At 40.8% G+C, this 19141-nt stretch overlaps 16 non-coding genes across 16 annotated transcripts; 13 read left to right on the forward strand and 3 right to left on the reverse strand.

Annotated features, from left to right (window-relative positions):
* The first annotated feature begins 754 nt into the window (after window positions 1-754).
* Window positions 755-828, forward strand: TRNAT-AGU (transfer RNA threonine (anticodon AGU)). Its single transcript has one exon. It is a non-coding gene; the product is annotated as a tRNA-Thr (tRNA).
* Window positions 829-2434: 1606 nt separating this feature from the next.
* Window positions 2435-2508, forward strand: TRNAT-AGU (transfer RNA threonine (anticodon AGU)). Its single transcript has one exon. It is a non-coding gene; the product is annotated as a tRNA-Thr (tRNA).
* Window positions 2509-3273: 765 nt separating this feature from the next.
* TRNAT-AGU (transfer RNA threonine (anticodon AGU)) lies at window positions 3274-3347 on the forward strand. The gene has a single exon. It is a non-coding gene; the product is annotated as a tRNA-Thr (tRNA).
* Window positions 3348-3584: 237 nt separating this feature from the next.
* TRNAK-UUU (transfer RNA lysine (anticodon UUU)) lies at window positions 3585-3657 on the reverse strand. Its single transcript has one exon. It is a non-coding gene; the product is annotated as a tRNA-Lys (tRNA).
* Window positions 3658-4114: 457 nt separating this feature from the next.
* TRNAT-AGU (transfer RNA threonine (anticodon AGU)) lies at window positions 4115-4188 on the forward strand. Its single transcript has one exon. It is a non-coding gene; the product is annotated as a tRNA-Thr (tRNA).
* A 768-nt stretch (window positions 4189-4956) lies between these two features.
* TRNAT-AGU (transfer RNA threonine (anticodon AGU)) lies at window positions 4957-5030 on the forward strand. The gene has a single exon. It is a non-coding gene; the product is annotated as a tRNA-Thr (tRNA).
* A 2448-nt stretch (window positions 5031-7478) lies between these two features.
* TRNAT-AGU (transfer RNA threonine (anticodon AGU)) lies at window positions 7479-7552 on the forward strand. Its single transcript has one exon. It is a non-coding gene; the product is annotated as a tRNA-Thr (tRNA).
* A 1607-nt stretch (window positions 7553-9159) lies between these two features.
* TRNAT-AGU (transfer RNA threonine (anticodon AGU)) lies at window positions 9160-9233 on the forward strand. The gene has a single exon. It is a non-coding gene; the product is annotated as a tRNA-Thr (tRNA).
* Window positions 9234-10000: 767 nt separating this feature from the next.
* TRNAT-AGU (transfer RNA threonine (anticodon AGU)) lies at window positions 10001-10074 on the forward strand. The gene has a single exon. It is a non-coding gene; the product is annotated as a tRNA-Thr (tRNA).
* Window positions 10075-11680: 1606 nt separating this feature from the next.
* TRNAT-AGU (transfer RNA threonine (anticodon AGU)) lies at window positions 11681-11754 on the forward strand. The gene has a single exon. It is a non-coding gene; the product is annotated as a tRNA-Thr (tRNA).
* A 765-nt stretch (window positions 11755-12519) lies between these two features.
* TRNAT-AGU (transfer RNA threonine (anticodon AGU)) lies at window positions 12520-12593 on the forward strand. Its single transcript has one exon. It is a non-coding gene; the product is annotated as a tRNA-Thr (tRNA).
* A 237-nt stretch (window positions 12594-12830) lies between these two features.
* On the reverse strand, window positions 12831-12903 carry TRNAK-UUU (transfer RNA lysine (anticodon UUU)). The gene has a single exon. It is a non-coding gene; the product is annotated as a tRNA-Lys (tRNA).
* Window positions 12904-13360: 457 nt separating this feature from the next.
* TRNAT-AGU (transfer RNA threonine (anticodon AGU)) lies at window positions 13361-13434 on the forward strand. The gene has a single exon. It is a non-coding gene; the product is annotated as a tRNA-Thr (tRNA).
* Window positions 13435-14202: 768 nt separating this feature from the next.
* TRNAT-AGU (transfer RNA threonine (anticodon AGU)) lies at window positions 14203-14276 on the forward strand. The gene has a single exon. It is a non-coding gene; the product is annotated as a tRNA-Thr (tRNA).
* A 2448-nt stretch (window positions 14277-16724) lies between these two features.
* TRNAT-AGU (transfer RNA threonine (anticodon AGU)) lies at window positions 16725-16798 on the forward strand. Its single transcript has one exon. It is a non-coding gene; the product is annotated as a tRNA-Thr (tRNA).
* Window positions 16799-17035: 237 nt separating this feature from the next.
* TRNAK-UUU (transfer RNA lysine (anticodon UUU)) lies at window positions 17036-17108 on the reverse strand. Its single transcript has one exon. It is a non-coding gene; the product is annotated as a tRNA-Lys (tRNA).
* Window positions 17109-19141: the final 2033 nt, after the last annotated feature.

A 19141-nucleotide genomic window follows, 5' to 3' on the forward strand; every position in this document is an offset into this window, starting at 1 on the left:
TCGACCAATCTGTCTCCCCAATATTAAAACTTTGTACAAAGATTGTTATTTCATGCTATTTAGAAGCACAGTCAGGCTTGAAATGTTGGCAAAGCATCCAAGAATTCTGGACTCCACTACCTTAGAGTCATATTGCCCAAGGTTGCGATGCCATCAGAAATAGCACATATTAGAATGAGCAATTCATATTTCCTGCTAAATTTTTTGTAAAAGAAGCAAAGATACGCCTGAACAGGGACTTGAACCCTGGACCCTCAGATTAAAAGTCTGATGCTCTACCGACTGAGCTATCCAGGCACAGGGATCACTGCCCATTTGAAACTTGATTTTCACTCTACAGCACCTCCATACATGGCTACCTCACTGGTCAATAAAGGAAATGAATTACTAGTGCATTACACACATTTTGACACTGGAGACATAACTTTTTTCAGTCATTCCGTATCCAGATATAGAGATTTGCAGCATCTAGGACTTTAATGTTCACCCACTTACGGATTTTAATGTTTTGCCACATTCATGAGTGCAAACTTGCTCCCCAGTAAAGACGAACATGTGCTCCTCAATGCACACACTGGGCAATGCAGTCCACTCTAAATCGACGATTAATGACATGCTCGTTTTGTGCAATGGAGTTTCAGTCAATTGGAAAACATTTTGAAAAGTTATATTGCAACAGAAGCCCAGCCTTAAAAAAGTGGATTTCACTTCTAAATGATTACATGAGGAAGGAAAGGAGACCATATGCAAAAAAGGTGCTGTGGCTTAGTTGGTTAAAGCGCCTGTCTAGTAAACAGGAGATCCTGAGTTCGAATCTCAGCAGCGCCTGTCTGCTTTTTTTCGACCAATCTGTCTCCCCAATATTAAAACTTTGTACAAAGATTGCTATTTCATGCTATTTAGAAGCACAGTCAGGCTTGATATGTTGGCAAAGCATCCAAGAACTCTGGACTCCACTACCTTAGAGTCATATTGCCCAAGGTTGCGATGCCATCAGAAATAGCACATATTAGAATGGGCAATTCATATTTCCTGCTTAATTTTTTGTAAAAGAAGCAAAGGTACGCCTGAACAGGGACTTGAACCCTGGACCCTCAGATTAAAAGTCTGATGCTCTACCGACTGAGCTATCCAGGCAGATGGATCACTGCCATTTGAAACTTGATTTTCACTCTACAGCACCTCCATACATGGCTACCTCACTGGTCAATAAAGGAAATGAATTACTAGTGCATTACACACATTTTGACACTGGAGCCATAACTTTTTTCAGTCATTCCGTATCCAGATATAGAGATTTGCAGCATCTAGGACTTTAATGTTCACCCACTTACGGATTTGAATGTTTTGCCACATTCATGAGTGCAAACTTGCTCCCCAGTAAAGATGAACATGTGCTCCTCAATGCACACACTGGACAATGCAGTCCACTCTAAATCGACGATTAATGACATGCTCGTTTTGTGCAATGGAGTTTCAGTCAATTGGAAAACATTTTGAAAAGTTATATTGCAACAGAAGCCCAGCCTTAAAAAAGTGGATTTCACTTCTAAATGATTACATGAGGAAGGAAAGGAGACCAGATGCAAAAAAGGTGCTGTGGCTTAGTTGGTTAAAGCGCCTGTCTAGTAAACAGGAGATTCTGAGTTCGAATCTCAGCAGCGCCTGTCTGCTTTTTTTTCGACCAATCTGTCTCCCCAATATTAAAACTTTGTACAAAGATTGCTATTTCATGCTATTTAGAAGCACAGTGAGGCTTGAAATGTTGGCAAAGCATCCAAGAACTCTGGACTCCACTACCTTAGAGTCATATTGCCCAAGGTTGCGATGCCATCAGAAATAGCACATATTAGAATGAGCAATTCATATTTCCTGCTTAATTTTTTGTAAAAGAAGCAAAGGTACGCCTGAACAGGGACTTGAACCCTGGACCCTCAGATTAAAAGTCTGATGCTCTACCGACTGAGCTATCCAGGCACAGGGATCACTGCCCATTTGAAACTTGATTTTCACTCTACAGCACCTCCATACATGGCTACCTCACTGGTCAATAAAGGAAATGAATTACTAGTGCATTACACACATTTTGACACTGGAGACATAACTTTTTTCAGTCATTCCGTATCCAGATATAGAGATTTGCAGCATCTAGGACTTTAATGTTCACCCACTTACGGATTTGAATGTTTTGCCACATTCATGAGTGCAAACTTGCTCCCCAGTAAAGACGAACATGTGCTCCTCAATGCACACACTGGGCAATGCAGTCCACTCTAAATCGATGATTAATGACATGCTCGTTTTGTGCAATGGAGTTTCAGTCAATTGGAAAACATTTTGAAAAGTTATATTGCAACAGAAGCCCAGCCTTAAAAAAGTGGATTTCACTTCTAAATGATTACATGAGGAAGGAAAGGAGACCAGATGCAAAAAAGGTGCTGTGGCTTAGTTGGTTAAAGCGCCTGTCTAGTAAACAGGAGATCCTGAGTTCGAATCTCAGCAGCGCCTGTCTGCTTTTTTTCGACCAATCTGTCTCCCCAATATTAAAATTTTGTACAAAGATTGCTATTTCATGCTATTTAGAAGCACAGTCAGGCTTGATATGTTGGCAAAGCATCCAAGAACTCTGGACTGGACTACCTTAGAGTCATATTGCCCAAGGTTGCGATGCCATCAGAAATAGCACATATTAGAATGGGCAATTCATATTTCCTGCTTAATTTTTTGTAAAAGAAGCAAAGATACGCCTGAACAGGGACTTGAACCCTGGACCCTCAGATTAAAAGTCTGATGCTCTACCGACTGAGCTATCCAGGCAGATGGATCACTGCCATTTGAAACTTGATTTTCACTCTACAGCACCTCCATACATGGCTACCTCACTGGTCAATAAAGGAAATGAATTACTAGTGCATTACACACATTTTGACACTGGAGACATAACTTTTTTCAGTCATTCCGTATCCAGATATAGAGATTTGCAGCATCTAGGACTTTAATGTTCACCCACTTACGGATTTGAATGTTTTGCCACATTCATGAGTGCAAACTTGCTCCCCAGTAAAGACGAACATGTGCTCCTCAATGCACACACTGGGCAATGCAGTCCACTCTAAATCGACGATTAATGACATGCTCGTTTTGTGCAATGGAGTTTCAGTCAATTGGAAAACATTTTGAAAAGTTATATTGCAACAGAAGCCCAGCCTTAAAAAAGTGGATTTCACTTCTAAATGATTACATGAGGAAGGAAAGGAGACCAGATGCAAAAAAGGTGCTGTGGCTTAGTTGGTTAAAGCGCCTGTCTAGTAAACAGGAGATCCTGAGTTCGAATCTCAGCAGCGCCTGTCTGCTTTTTTTTCGACCAATCTGTCTCCCCAATATTAAAACTTTGTACAAAGATTGCTATTTCATGCTATTTAGAAGCACAGTCAAGCTTGAAATGTTGGCAAAGCATCCAAGAACTCTGGACTCCACTACCTTAGAGTCATATTGCCCAAGGTTGCGATGCCATCAGAAATAGCACATATTAGAATGAGCAATTCATATTTCCTGCTTAATTTTTTGTAAAAGAAGCAAAGGTACGCCTGAACAGGGACTTGAACCCTGGACCCTCAGATTAAAAGTCTGATGCTCTACCAACTGAGCTATCCAGGCACAATGATCACTGGCCATTTGAAACTTGATTTTCACTCTACAGCACCTCCATACATGGCTACCTCACTGGTCAATAAAGGAAATGAATTACTAGTGCATTACACACATTTTGACACTGGAGACATAACTTTTTTCAGTCATTCCGTATCCAGATATAGAGATTTGCAGCATCTAGGACTTTAATGTTCACCCACTTACGGATTTGAATGTTTTGCCACATTCATGAGTGCAAACTTGCTCCCCAGTAAAGACGAACATGTGCTCCTCAATGCACACACTGGGCAATGCAGTCCACTCTAAATCGACGATTAATGACATGCTCGTTTTGTGCAATGGAGTTTCAGTCAATTGGAAAACATTTTGAAAAGTTATATTGCAATAGAAGCCCAGCCTTAAAAAAGTGGATTTCACTTCTAAATGATTACATGAGGAAGGAAAGGAGACCAGATGCAAAAAAGGTGCTGTGGCTTAGTTGGTTAAAGCGCCTGTCTAGTAAACAGGAGATCCTGAGTTCGAATCTCAGCAGCGCCTGTCTGCTTTTTTTTCGACCAATCTGTCTCCCCAATATTAAAACTTTGTACAAAGATTGCTATTTCATGCTATTTAGAAGCACAGTCAGGCTTGAAATGTTGGCAAAGCATCCAAAAACTCTGGACTCCACTACCTTAGAGTCATATTGCCCAAGGTTGCGATGCCATCAGAAATAGCACATATTAGAATGAGCAATTCATATTTCCTGCTTAATTTTTTGTAAAAGAAGCAAAGGTACGCCTGAACAGGGACTTGAACCCTGGACCCTCAGATTAAAAGTCTGATGCTCTACCGACTGAGCTATCCAGGCACAAGGATCACTGCCCATTTGAAACTTGATTTTCACTCTACAGCACCTCCATACATGGCTACCTCACTGGTCAATAAAGGAAATGAATTACTAGTGCATTACACACATTTTGACACTGGAGACATAACTTTTTTCAGTCATTCCGTATCCAGATATAGAGATTTGCAGCATCTAGGACTTTAATGTTCACCCACTTACGGATTTGAATGTTTTGCCACATTCATGAGTGCAAAATTTCTCCCCAGTAAAGGCGAACATGTGCTCCTCAATACACACACTGGGCAATGCAGTCCACTCTAAATCAACGATTAATGACATGCTCGTTTTGTGCAATGGAGTTTCAGTCAATTGGAAAACATTTTGTAAAGTTATATTGCAACAGAAGCCCAGCCTTAAAAAAAGTGGATTTCACTTCTAAATGATTACATGAGGAAGGACAGGAGATCAGATGCAAAAGTGGTGCTGTGGCTTAGTTGGTTAAAGCGCCTGTCTAGTAAACAGGAGATCCTGAGTTCGAATCTCAGCAGCGCCTGTCTGCTTTTTTTTCGACCAATCTGTCTCCCCAATATTAAAACTTTGTACAAAGATTGTTATTTCATGCTATTTAGAAGCACAGTCAGGCTTGAAATGTTGGCAAAGCATCCAAGAATTCTGGACTCCACTACCTTAGAGTCATATTGCCCAAGGTTGCGATGCCATCAGAAATAGCACATATTAGAATGAGCAATTCATATTTCCTGCTTAATTTTTTGTAAAAGAAGCAAAGGTACGCCTGAACAGGAACTTGAACCCTGGACCCTCAGATTAAAAGTCTGATGCTCTACCGACTGAGCTATCCAGGCACAAGGATCACTGCCCATTTGAAACTTGATTTTCACTCTACAGCACCACCATACATGGCTACCTCACTGGTCAATAAAGGAAATGAATTACTAGTGCATTACACACATTTTGACACTGGAGACATAACTTTTTTCAGTCATTCCGTATCCAGATATAGAGATTTGCAGCATCTAGGACTTTAATGTTCACCCACTTACGGATTTGAATGTTTTGCCACATTCATGAGTGCAAACTTGCTCCCCAGTAAAGACGAACATGTGCTCCTCAATGCACACACTGGGCAATGCAGTCCACTCTAAATCGACGATTAATGACATGCTCGTTTTGTGCAATGGAGTTTCAGTCAATTGGAAAACATTTTGAAAAGTTATATTGCAACAGAAGCCCAGCCTTAAAAAAGTGGATTTCACTTCTAAATATTTACATGAGGAAGGAAAGGAGACCAGATGCAAAAAAGGTGCTGTGGCTTAGTTGGTTAAAGTGCCTGTCTAGTAAACAGGAGATCCTGAGTTCGAATCTCAGCAGCGCCTGTCTGCTTTTTTTTCGACCAATCTGTCTCCCCAATATTAAAACTTTGTACAAAGATTGCTATTTCATGCTATTTAGAAGCACAGTCAGGCTTGAAATGTTGGCAAAGCATCCAAGAACTCTGGACTCCACTACCTTAGAGTCATATTGCCCAAGGTTGCGATGCCATCAGAAATAGCACATATTAGAATGAGCAATTCATATTTCCTGCTTAATTTTTTGTAAAAGAAGCAAAGGTACGCCTGAACAGGGACTTGAACCCTGGACCCTCAGATTAAAAGTCTGATGCTCTACCGACTGAGCTATCCAGGCACAAGGATCACTGCCCATTTGAAACTTGATTTTCACTCTACAGCACCTCCATACATGGCTACCTCACTGGTCAATAAAGGAAATGAATTACTAGTGCATTACACACATTTTGACACTGGAGACATAACTTTTTTCAGTCATTCCGTATCCAGATATAGAGATTTGCAGCATCTAGGACTTTAATGTTCACCCACTTACGGATTTGAATGTTTTGCCACATTCATGAGTGCAAACTTGCTCCCCAGTAAAGACGAACATGTGCTCCTCAATGCACACACTGGGCAATGCAGTCCACTCTAAATCGACGATTAATGACATGCTCGTTTTGTGCAATGGAGTTTCAGTCAATTGGAAAACATTTTGAAAAGTTATATTGCAACAGAAGCCCAGCCTTAAAAAAGTGGATTTCACTTCTGATTGATTACATGAGGAAGGAAAGGAGACCAGATACAAAAAAGGTGCAGTGGCTTAGTTGGTTAAAGCGCCTGTCTAGTAAACAGGAGATCCTGAGTTCGAATCTCAGCAGCGCCTGTCTGCTTTTTTTTCGACCAATCTGTCTCCCCAATATTAAAACTTTGTACAAAGATTGCTATTTCATGCTATTTAGAAGCACAGTCAGGCTTGAAATGTTGGCAAAGCATCCAAGAATTCTGGACTCCACTACCTTAGAGTCATATTGCCCAAGGTTGCGATGCCATCAGAAATAGCACATATTAGAATGAGCAATTCATATTTCCTGCTAAATTTTTTGTAAAAGAAGCAAAGATACGCCTGAACAGGGACTTGAACCCTGGACCCTCAGATTAAAAGTCTGATGCTCTACGACTGAGCTATCCAGGCACAGGGATCTCTGCCCCTTTGAAACTTGATTTTCACTCTACAGCACCTCCACACATGGCTACCTCACTGGTCAATAAAGGAAATGAATTACTAGTGCATTACACACATTTTGACACTGGAGACATAACTTTTTTCAGTCATTCCGTATCCAGATATAGAGATTTGCAGCATCTAGGACTTTAATGTTCACCCACTTACGGATTTGAATGTTTTGCCACATTCATGAGTGCAAACTTGCTCCCCAGTAAAGACGAACATGTGCTCCTCAATGCACACACTGGGCAATGCAGTCCACTCTAAATCGACGATTAATGACATGCTCGTTTTGTGCAATGGAGTTTCAGTCAATTGGAAAACATTTTGAAAAGTTATATTGCAACAGAAGCCCAGCCTTAAAAAAGTGGATTTCACTTCTGATTGATTACATGAGGAAGGAAAGGAGACCCGATGCAAAAAAGGTGCTGTGGCTTAGTTGGTTAAAGCGCCTGTCTAGTAAACAGGAGATCCTGAGTTCGAATCTCAGCAGCGCCTGTCTGCTTTTTTTTCGACCAATCTGTCTCCCCAATATTAAAGCTTTGTACAAAGATTGCTGTTTCATGCTATTTAGAAGCACAGTCAGGCTTGAAATGTTGGCAAAGCATCCAAGAACTCTGGACTCCACTACCTTAGAGTCATATTGCCCAAGGTTGCGATGCCATCAGAAATAGCACATATTAGAATGAGCAATTCATATTTCCTGCTTATTTTTTTGTAAAAGAAGCAAAGGTACGCCTGAACAGGGACTTGAACCCTGGACCCTCAGATTAAAAGTCTGATGCTCTACCGACTGAGCTATCCAGGCAGATGGATCACTGCCATTTGAAACTTGATTTTCACTCTACAGCACCTCCATACATGGCTACCTCACTGGTCAATAAAGGAAATGAATTACTAGTGCATTACACACATTTTGACACTGGAGACATAACTTTTTTCAGTCATTCCGTATCCAGATATAGAGATTTGCAGCATCTAGGACTTTAATTTTCACCCACTTACGGATTTGAATGTTTTGCCACATTCATGAGTGCAAACTTGCTCCCCAGTAAAGACGAACATGTGCTCCTCAATGCACACACTGGGCAATGCAGTCCACTCTAAATCGACGATTAATGACATGCTCGTTTTGTGCAATGGAGTTTCAGTCAATTGGAAAACATTTTGAAAAGTTATATTGCAACAGAAGCCCAGCCTTAAAAAAGTGGATTTCACTTCTGATTGATTACATGAGGAAGGAAAGGAGACCAGATGCAAAAAAGGGGCTGTGGCTTAGTTGGTTAAAGCGCCTGTCTAGTAAACAGGAGATCCTGAGTTCGAATCTCAGCAGCGCCTGTCTGCTTTTTTTTCGACCAATCTGTCTCCCCAATATTAAAACTTTGTACAAAGATTGCTATTTCATGCTATTTAGAAGCACAGTCAGGCTTGAAATGTTGGCAAAGCATCCAAGAACTCTGGACTCCACTACCTTAGAGTCATATTGCCCAAGGTTGCGATGCCATCAGAAACAGCACATATTAGAATGAGCAATTCATATTTCCTGCTTAATTTTTTGTAAAAGAAGCAAAGGTACGCCTGAACAGGGACTTGAACCCTGGACCCTCAGATTAAAAGTCTGATGCTCTACCGACTGAGCTATCCAGGCACATGGATCACTGCCATTTGAAACTTGATTTTCACTCTACAGCGCCTCCATACATGGCTACCTCACTGGTCAATAAAGGAAATGAATTACTAGTGCATTACACACATTTTGACACTGGAGACATAACTTTTTTCAGTCATTCCTTATCCAGATATAGAGATTTGCAGCATCTAGGACTTTAATGTTCACCCACTTACGGATTTGAATGTTTTGCCACATTCATGAGTGCAAAATTGCTCCCCAGTAAAGGCGAACATGTGCTCCTCAATACACACACTGGGCAATGCAGTCCACTCTAAATCAACGATTAATGACATGCTCGTTTTGTGCAATGGAGTTTCAGTCAATTGGAAAACATTTTGTAAAGTTATATTGCAACAGAAGCCCAGCCTTAAAAATAGTGGATTTCACTTCTAAATGATTACATGAGGAAGGAAAGGAGATCAGATGCAAAAGAGGTGCTGTGGCTTAGTTGGTTAAAGCGCCTGTCTAGTAAACAGGAGATCCTGAGTTCGAATCTCAGCAGCGCCTGTCTGCTTTTTTTTCGACCAATCTGTCTCCCCAATATTAAAACTTTGTACAAAGATTGTTATTTCATGCTATTTAGAAGCACAGTCAGGCTTGAAATGTTGGCAAAGCATCCAAGAATTCTGGACTCCACTACCTTAGAGTCATATTGCCCAAGGTTGCGATGCCATCAGAAATAGCACATATTAGAATGAGCAATTCATATTTCCTGCTAAATTTTTTGTAAAAGAAGCAAAGATACGCCTGAACAGGGACTTGAACCCTGGACCCTCAGATTAAAAGTCTGATGCTCTACCGACTGAGCTATCCAGGCACAGGGATCACTGCCCATTTGAAACTTGATTTTCACTCTACAGCACCTCCATACATGGCTACCTCACTGGTCAATAAAGGAAATGAATTACTAGTGCATTACACACATTTTGACACTGGAGACATAACTTTTTTCAGTCATTCCGTATCCAGATATAGAGATTTGCAGCATCTAGGACTTTAATGTTCACCCACTTACGGATTTTAATGTTTTGCCACATTCATGAGTGCAAACTTGCTCCCCAGTAAAGACGAACATGTGCTCCTCAATGCACACACTGGGCAATGCAGTCCACTCTAAATCGACGATTAATGACATGCTCGTTTTGTGCAATGGAGTTTCAGTCAATTGGAAAACATTTTGAAAAGTTATATTGCAACAGAAGCCCAGCCTTAAAAAAGTGGATTTCACTTCTAAATGATTACATGAGGAAGGAAAGGAGACCATATGCAAAATAGGTGCTGTGGCTTAGTTGGTTAAAGCGCCTGTCTAGTAAACAGGAGATCCTGAGTTCGAATCTCAGCAGCGCCTGTCTGCTTTTTTTCGACCAATCTGTCTCCCCAATATTAAAACTTTGTACAAAGATTGCTATTTCATGCTATTTAGAAGCACAGTCAGGCTTGATATGTTGGCAAAGCATCCAAGAACTCTGGACTCCACTACCTTAGAGTCATATTGCCCAAGGTTGCGATGCCATCAGAAATAGCACATATTAGAATGGGCAATTCATATTTCCTGCTTAATTTTTTGTAAAAGAAGCAAAGGTACGCCTGAACAGGGACTTGAACCCTGGACCCTCAGATTAAAAGTCTGATGCTCTACCGACTGAGCTATCCAGGCAGATGGATCACTGCCATTTGAAACTTGATTTTCACTCTACAGCACCTCCATACATGGCTACCTCACTGGTCAATAAAGGAAATGAATTACTAGTGCATTACACACATTTTGACACTGGAGCCATAACTTTTTTCAGTCATTCCGTATCCAGATATAGAGATTTGCAGCATCTAGGACTTTAATGTTCACCCACTTACGGATTTGAATGTTTTGCCACATTCATGAGTGCAAACTTGCTCCCCAGTAAAGATGAACATGTGCTCCTCAATGCACACACTGGACAATGCAGTCCACTCTAAATCGACGATTAATGACATGCTCGTTTTGTGCAATGGAGTTTCAGTCAATTGGAAAACATTTTGAAAAGTTATATTGCAACAGAAGCCCAGCCTTAAAAAAGTGGATTTCACTTCTAAATGATTACATGAGGAAGGAAAGGAGACCAGATGCAAAAAAGGTGCTGTGGCTTAGTTGGTTAAAGCGCCTGTCTAGTAAACAGGAGATTCTGAGTTCGAATCTCAGCAGCGCCTGTCTGCTTTTTTTTCGACCAATCTGTCTCCCCAATATTAAAACTTTGTACAAAGATTGCTATTTCATGCTATTTAGAAGCACAGTGAGGCTTGAAATGTTGGCAAAGCATCCAAGAACTCTGGACTCCACTACCTTAGAGTCATATTGCCCAAGGTTGCGATGCCATCAGAAATAGCACATATTAGAATGAGCAATTCATATTTCCTGCTTAATTTTTTGTAAAAGAAGCAAAGGTACGCCTGAACAGGGACTTGAACCCTGGACCCTCAGATTAAAAGTCTGATGCTCTACCGACTGAGCTATCCAGGCACAGGGATCACTGCCCATTTGAAACTTGATTTTCACTCTACAGCACCTCCATACATGGCTACCTCACTGGTCAATAAAGGAAATGAATTACTAGTGCATTACACACATTTTGACACTGGAGACATAACTTTTTTCAGTCATTCCGTATCCAGATATAGAGATTTGCAGCATCTAGGACTTTAATGTTCACCCACTTACGGATTTGAATGTTTTGCCACATTCATGAGTGCAAACTTGCTCCCCAGTAAAGACGAACATGTGCTCCTCAATGCACACACTGGGCAATGCAGTCCACTCTAAATCGATGATTAATGACATGCTCGTTTTGTGCAATGGAGTTTCAGTCAATTGGAAAACATTTTGAAAAGTTATATTGCAACAGAAGCCCAGCCTTAAAAAAGTGGATTTCACTTCTAAATGATTACATGAGGAAGGAAAGGAGACCAGATGCAAAAAAGGTGCTGTGGCTTAGTTGGTTAAAGCGCCTGTCTAGTAAACAGGAGATCCTGAGTTCGAATCTCAGCAGCGCCTGTCTGCTTTTTTTCGACCAATCTGTCTCCCCAATATTAAAATTTTGTACAAAGATTGCTATTTCATGCTATTTAGAAGCACAGTCAGGCTTGATATGTTGGCAAAGCATCCAAGAACTCTGGACTCCACTACCTTAGAGTCATATTGCCCAAGGTTGCGATGCCATCAGAAATAGCACATATTAGAATGGGCAATTCATATTTCCTGCTTAATTTTTTGTAAAAGAAGCAAAGATACGCCTGAACAGGGACTTGAACCCTGGACCCTCAGATTAAAAGTCTGATGCTCTACCGACTGAGCTATCCAGGCAGATGGATCACTGCCATTTGAAACTTGATTTTCACTCTACAGCACCTCCATACATGGCTACCTCACTGGTCAATAAAGGAAATGAATTACTAGTGCATTACACACATTTTGACACTGGAGACATAACTTTTTTCAGTCATTCCGTATCCAGATATAGAGATTTGCAGCATCTAGGACTTTAATGTTCACCCACTTACGGATTTGAATGTTTTGCCACATTCATGAGTGCAAACTTGCTCCCCAGTAAAGACGAACATGTGCTCCTCAATGCACACACTGGGCAATGCAGTCCACTCTAAATCGACGATTAATGACATGCTCGTTTTGTGCAATGGAGTTTCAGTCAATTGGAAAACATTTTGAAAAGTTATATTGCAACAGAAGCCCAGCCTTAAAAAAGTGGATTTCACTTCTAAATGATTACATGAGGAAGGAAAGGAGACCAGATGCAAAAAAGGTGCTGTGGCTTAGTTGGTTAAAGCGCCTGTCTAGTAAACAGGAGATCCTGAGTTCGAATCTCAGCAGCGCCTGTCTGCTTTTTTTTCGACCAATCTGTCTCCCCAATATTAAAACTTTGTACAAAGATTGCTATTTCATGCTATTTAGAAGCACAGTCAAGCTTGAAATGTTGGCAAAGCATCCAAGAACTCTGGACTCCACTACCTTAGAGTCATATTGCCCAAGGTTGCGATGCCATCAGAAATAGCACATATTAGAATGAGCAATTCATATTTCCTGCTTAATTTTTTGTAAAAGAAGCAAAGGTACGCCTGAACAGGGACTTGAACCCTGGACCCTCAGATTAAAAGTCTGATGCTCTACCAACTGAGCTATCCAGGCACAATGATCACTGGCCATTTGAAACTTGATTTTCACTCTACAGCACCTCCATACATGGCTACCTCACTGGTCAATAAAGGAAATGAATTACTAGTGCATTACACACATTTTGACACTGGAGACATAACTTTTTTCAGTCATTCCGTATCCAGATATAGAGATTTGCAGCATCTAGGACTTTAATGTTCACCCACTTACGGATTTGAATGTTTTGCCACATTCATGAGTGCAAACTTGCTCCCCAGTAAAGACGAACATGTGCTCCTCAATGCACACACTGGGCAATGCAGTCCACTCTAAATCGACGATTAATGACATGCTCGTTTTGTGCAATGGAGTTTCAGTCAATTGGAAAACATTTTGAAAAGTTATATTGCAATAGAAGCCCAGCCTTAAAAAAGTGGATTTCACTTCTAAATGATTACATGAGGAAGGAAAGGAGACCAGATGCAAAAAAGGTGCTGTGGCTTAGTTGGTTAAAGCGCCTGTCTAGTAAACAGGAGATCCTGAGTTCGAATCTCAGCAGCGCCTGTCTGCTTTTTTTTCGACCAATCTGTCTCCCCAATATTAAAACTTTGTACAAAGATTGCTATTTCATGCTATTTAGAAGCACAGTCAGGCTTGAAATGTTGGCAAAGCATCCAAAAACTCTGGACTCCACTACCTTAGAGTCATATTGCCCAAGGTTGCGATGCCATCAGAAATAGCACATATTAGAATGAGCAATTCATATTTCCTGCTTAATTTTTTGTAAAAGAAGCAAAGGTACGCCTGAACAGGGACTTGAACCCTGGACCCTCAGATTAAAAGTCTGATGCTCTACCGACTGAGCTATCCAGGCACAAGGATCACTGCCCATTTGAAACTTGATTTTCACTCTACAGCACCTCCATACATGGCTACCTCACTGGTCAATAAAGGAAATGAATTACTAGTGCATTACACACATTTTGACACTGGAGACATAACTTTTTTCAGTCATTCCGTATCCAGATATAGAGATTTGCAGCATCTAGGACTTTAATGTTCACCCACTTACGGATTTGAATGTTTTGCCACATTCATGAGTGCAAAATTTCTCCCCAGTAAAGGCGAACATGTGCTCCTCAATACACACACTGGGCAATGCAGTCCACTCTAAATCAACGATTAATGACATGCTCGTTTTGTGCAATGGAGTTTCAGTCAATTGGAAAACATTTTGTAAAGTTATATTGCAACAGAAGCCCAGCCTTAAAAAAAGTGGATTTCACTTCTAAATGATTACATGAGGAAGGACAGGAGATCAGATGCAAAAGTGGTGCTGTGGCTTAGTTGGTTAAAGCGCCTGTCTAGTAAACAGGAGATCCTGAGTTCGAATCTCAGCAGCGCCTGTCTGCTTTTTTTTCGACCAATCTGTCTCCCCAATATTAAAACTTTGTACAAAGATTGTTATTTCATGCTATTTAGAAGCACAGTCAGGCTTGAAATGTTGGCAAAGCATCCAAGAATTCTGGACTCCACTACCTTAGAGTCATATTGCCCAAGGTTGCGATGCCATCAGAAATAGCACATATTAGAATGAGCAATTCATATTTCCTGCTTAATTTTTTGTAAAAGAAGCAAAGGTACGCCTGAACAGGAACTTGAACCCTGGACCCTCAGATTAAAAGTCTGATGCTCTACCGACTGAGCTATCCAGGCACAAGGATCACTGCCCATTTGAAACTTGATTTTCACTCTACAGCACCACCATACATGGCTACCTCACTGGTCAATAAAGGAAATGAATTACTAGTGCATTACACACATTTTGACACTGGAGACATAACTTTTTTCAGTCATTCCGTATCCAGATATAGAGATTTGCAGCATCTAGGACTTTAATGTTCACCCACTTACGGATTTGAATGTTTTGCCACATTCATGAGTGCAAACTTGCTCCCCAGTAAAGACGAACATGTGCTCCTCAATGCACACACTGGGCAATGCAGTCCACTCTAAATCGACGATTAATGACATGCTCGTTTTGTGCAATGGAGTTTCAGTCAATTGGAAAACATTTTGAAAAGTTATATTGCAACAGAAGCCCAGCCTTAAAAAAGTGGATTTCACTTCTAAATATTTACATGAGGAAGGAAAGGAGACCAGATGCAAAAAAGGTGCTGTGGCTTAGTTGGTTAAAGTGCCTGTCTAGTAAACAGGAGATCCTGAGTTCGAATCTCAGCAGCGCCTGTCTGCTTTTTTTTCGACCAATCTGTCTCCCCAATATTAAAACTTTGTACAAAGATTGCTATTTCATGCTATTTAGAAGCACAGTCAGGCTTGAAATGTTGGCAAAGCATCCAAGAACTCTGGACTCCACTACCTTAGAGTCATATTGCCCAAGGTTGCGATGCCATCAGAAATAGCACATATTAGAATGAGCAATTCATATTTCCTGCTTAATTTTTTGTAAAAGAAGCAAAGGTACGCCTGAACAGGGACTTGAACCCTGGACCCTCAGATTAAAAGTCTGATGCTCTACCGACTGAGCTATCCAGGCACAAGGATCACTGCCCATTTGAAACTTGATTTTCACTCTACAGCACCTCCATACATGGCTACCTCACTGGTCAATAAAGGAAATTAATTACTAGTGCATTACACACATTTTGACACTGGAGACATAACTTTTTTCAGTCATTCCGTATCCAGATATAGAGATTTGCAGCATCTAGGACTTTAATGTTCACCCACTTACGGATTTGAATGTTTTGCCACATTCATGAGTGCAAACTTGCTCCCCAGTAAAGACGAACATGTGCTCCTCAATGCACACACTGGGCAATGCAGTCCACTCTAAATCGACGATTAATTACATGCTCGTTTTGTGCAATGGAGTTTCAGTCAATTGGCAAACATTTTGAAAAGTTATATTGCAATAGAAGCCCAGCCTTAAAAAAGTGGATTTCACTTCTAAATGATTACATGAGGAAGGAAAGGAGACCAGATGCAAAAAAGGTGCTGTGGCTTAGTTGGTTAAAGCGCCTGTCTAGTAAACAAGAGATCCTGAGTTCAAATCTCAGCAGCGCCTGTCTGCTTTTTTTTCGACCAATCTGTCTCCCCAATATTAAAACTTTGTACAAAGATTGTTATTTCATGCTATTTAGAAGCACAGTCAGGCTTGAAATGTTGGCAAAGCATCCAAGAATTCTGGACTCCACTACCTTAGAGTCATATTGCCCAAGGTTGCGATGCCATCAGAAATAGCACATATTAGAATGAGCAATTCATATTTCCTGCTAAATTTTTTGTAAAAGAAGCAAAGATACACCTGAACAGGGACTTGAACCCAGGACCCTCAGATTAAAAGTCTGATGCTCTACCGACTGAGCTATCCAGGCACATGGATCACTGCCATTTGAAACTTGATTTTCACTCTACAGCACCTCCATACATGGCTACCTCACTGGTCAATAAAGGAAATGAATTACTAGTGCATTACACACATTTTGACACTGGAGACATAACTTTTTTCAGTCATTCCGTATCCAGATATAGAGATTTGTTTCATCTAGGACTTTAATGTTCACCCACTTACGGATTTTAATGTTTTGCCACATTCATGAGTGCAAACTTGCTCCCCAGTAAAGACGAACATGTGCTCCTCAATGCACACACTGGGCAATGCAGTCCACTCTAAATCGACGATTAATGACATGCTCGTTTTGTGCAATGGAGTTTCAGTCAAATGGAAAACATTTTGAAAAGTTATATTGCAATAGAAGCCCAGCCTTAAAAAAGTGGATTTCACTTCTAAATGATTACATGAGGAAGGAAAGGAGACCAGATGCAAAAAAGGTGCTGTGGCTTAGTTGGTTAAAGCGCCTGTCTAGTAAACAGGAGATCCTGAGTTCGAATCTCAGCAGCGCCTGTCTGCTTTTTTTTCGACCAATCTGTCTCCCCAATATTAAAACTTTGTACAAAGATTGCTATTTCATGCTATTTAGAAGCACAGTCAGGCTTGAAATGTTGGCAAAGCATCCAAGAACTCTGGACTCCACTACCTTAGAGTCATATTGCCCAAGGTTGCGATGCCATCAGAAATAGCACATATTAGAATGAGCAATTCATATGTCCTGCTTAATTTTTTGTAAAAGAAGCAAAGGTACGCCTGAACAGGGACTTGAACCCTGGACCCTCAGATTAAAAGTCTGATGCTCTACCAACTGAGCTATCCAGGCACAAGGATCACTGCCCATTTGAAACTTGATTTTCACTCTACAGCACCTCCATACATGGCTACCTCACTGGTCAATAAAGGAAATGAATTACTAGTGCATTACACACATTTTGACACTGGAGACATAACTTTTTTCAGTCATTCCGTATCCAGATATAGAGATTTGCAGCATCTAGGACTTTAATGTTCACCCACTTACGGATTTGAATGTTTTGCCACATTCATGAGTGCAAACTTGCTCCCCAGTAAAGACGAACATGTGCTCCTCAATGCACACACTGGGCAATGCAGTCCACTCTAAATCGACGATTAATGACATGCTCGTTTTGTGCAATGGAGTTTCAGTCAATTGGAAAACATTTTGAAAAGTTATATTGCAACAGAAGCCCAGCCTTAAAAAAGTGGATTTCACTTCTAAATGATTACATGAGGAAGGAAAGGAGACCAGATGCAAAAAAGGTGCTGTGGCTTAGTTGGTTAAAGCGCCTGTCTAGTAAACAGGAGATCCTGAGTTCGAATCTCAGCAGTGCCTGTCTGCTTTTTTTCGACCAATCTGTCTCCCCAATATTAAAACTTTGTACAAAGATTGCTATTTCATGCTATATAGAAGCACAGTCAGGCTTGATATGTTGGCAAAGCATCCAAGAACTCTGGACTCCACTACCTTAGAGTCATATTGCCCAAGGTTGCGATGCCATCAGAAACAGCACATATTAGAATGAGCAATTCATATTTCCTGCTTAATTTTTTGTAAAAGAAGCAAAGGTACGCCTGAACAGGGACTTGAACCCTGGACCCTCAGATTAAAAGTCTGACGCTCTACCGACTGAGCTATCCAAGCAGATGGATCACTGCCATTTGAAACTTGATTTTCACTCTACAGCACCTCCATACATGGCTACCTCACTGGTCAATAAAGGAAATGAATTACTAGTGCATTACACACATTTTGACACTGGAGACATAACTTTTTTCAGTCATTCCGTATCCAGATATAGAGATTTGCAGCATCTAGGACTTTAATGTTCACCCACTTACGGATTTGAATGTTTTGCCACATTCATGAGTGCAAACTTGCTCCCCAGTAAAGACGAACATGTGCTCCTCAATACACACACTGGGCAATGCAGTCCACTCTAAATCGACGATTAATGACATGCTCGTTTTGTGCAATGGAGTTTCAGTCAATTGGAAAACATTTTGTAAAGTTATATTGCAACAGAAGCCCAGCCTTAAAAAAAGTGGATTTCACTTCTAAATGATTACATGAGGAAGGAAAGGAGATCAGATGCAAAAGAGGTGCTGTGGCTTAGTTGGTTAAAGCGCCTGTCTAGTAAACAGGAGATCCTGAGTTCGAATCTCGGCAGCGCCTGTCTGCTTTTTTTTCGACCAATCTGTCTCCCCAATATTAAAACTTTGTACAAAGATTGTTATTTCATGCTATTTAGAAGCACAGTCAGGCTTGAAATGTTGGCAAAGCATCCAAGAATTCTGGACTCCACTACCTTAGAGTCATATTGCCCAAGGTTGCGATGCCATCAGAAATAGCACATATTAGAATGAGCAATTCATATTTCCTGCTAAATTTTTTGTAAAAGAAGCAAAGATACGCCTGAACAGGGACTTGAACCCTGGACCCTCAGATTAAAAGTCTGATGCTCTACCGACTGAGCTATCCAGGCACAGGGATCACTGCCCATTTGAAACTTGATTTTCACTCTACAGCACCTCCATACATGGCTACCTCACTGGTCAATAAAGGAAATGAATTACTAGTGCATTACACACATTTTGACACTGGAGACATAACTTTTTTCAGTCATTCCGTATCCAGATATAGAGATTTGCAGCATCTAGGACTTTAATGTTCACCCACTTACGGATTTTAATGTTTTGCCACATTCATGAGTGCAAACTTGCTCCCCAGTAAAGACGAACATGTGCTCCTCAATGCACACACTGGGCAATGCAGTCCACTCTAAATCGACGATTAATGACATGCTCGTTTTGTGCAATGGAGTTTCAGTCAATTGG

The sequence above is a fragment of the Ambystoma mexicanum genome, unplaced genomic scaffold (genome assembly GCF_040938575.1).
Source record: "Ambystoma mexicanum isolate Mex_15411 unplaced genomic scaffold, UKY_AmexF1_1 Mex_scaf1, whole genome shotgun sequence".
Lineage (NCBI taxonomy): Eukaryota > Metazoa > Chordata > Amphibia > Caudata > Ambystomatidae > Ambystoma > Ambystoma mexicanum.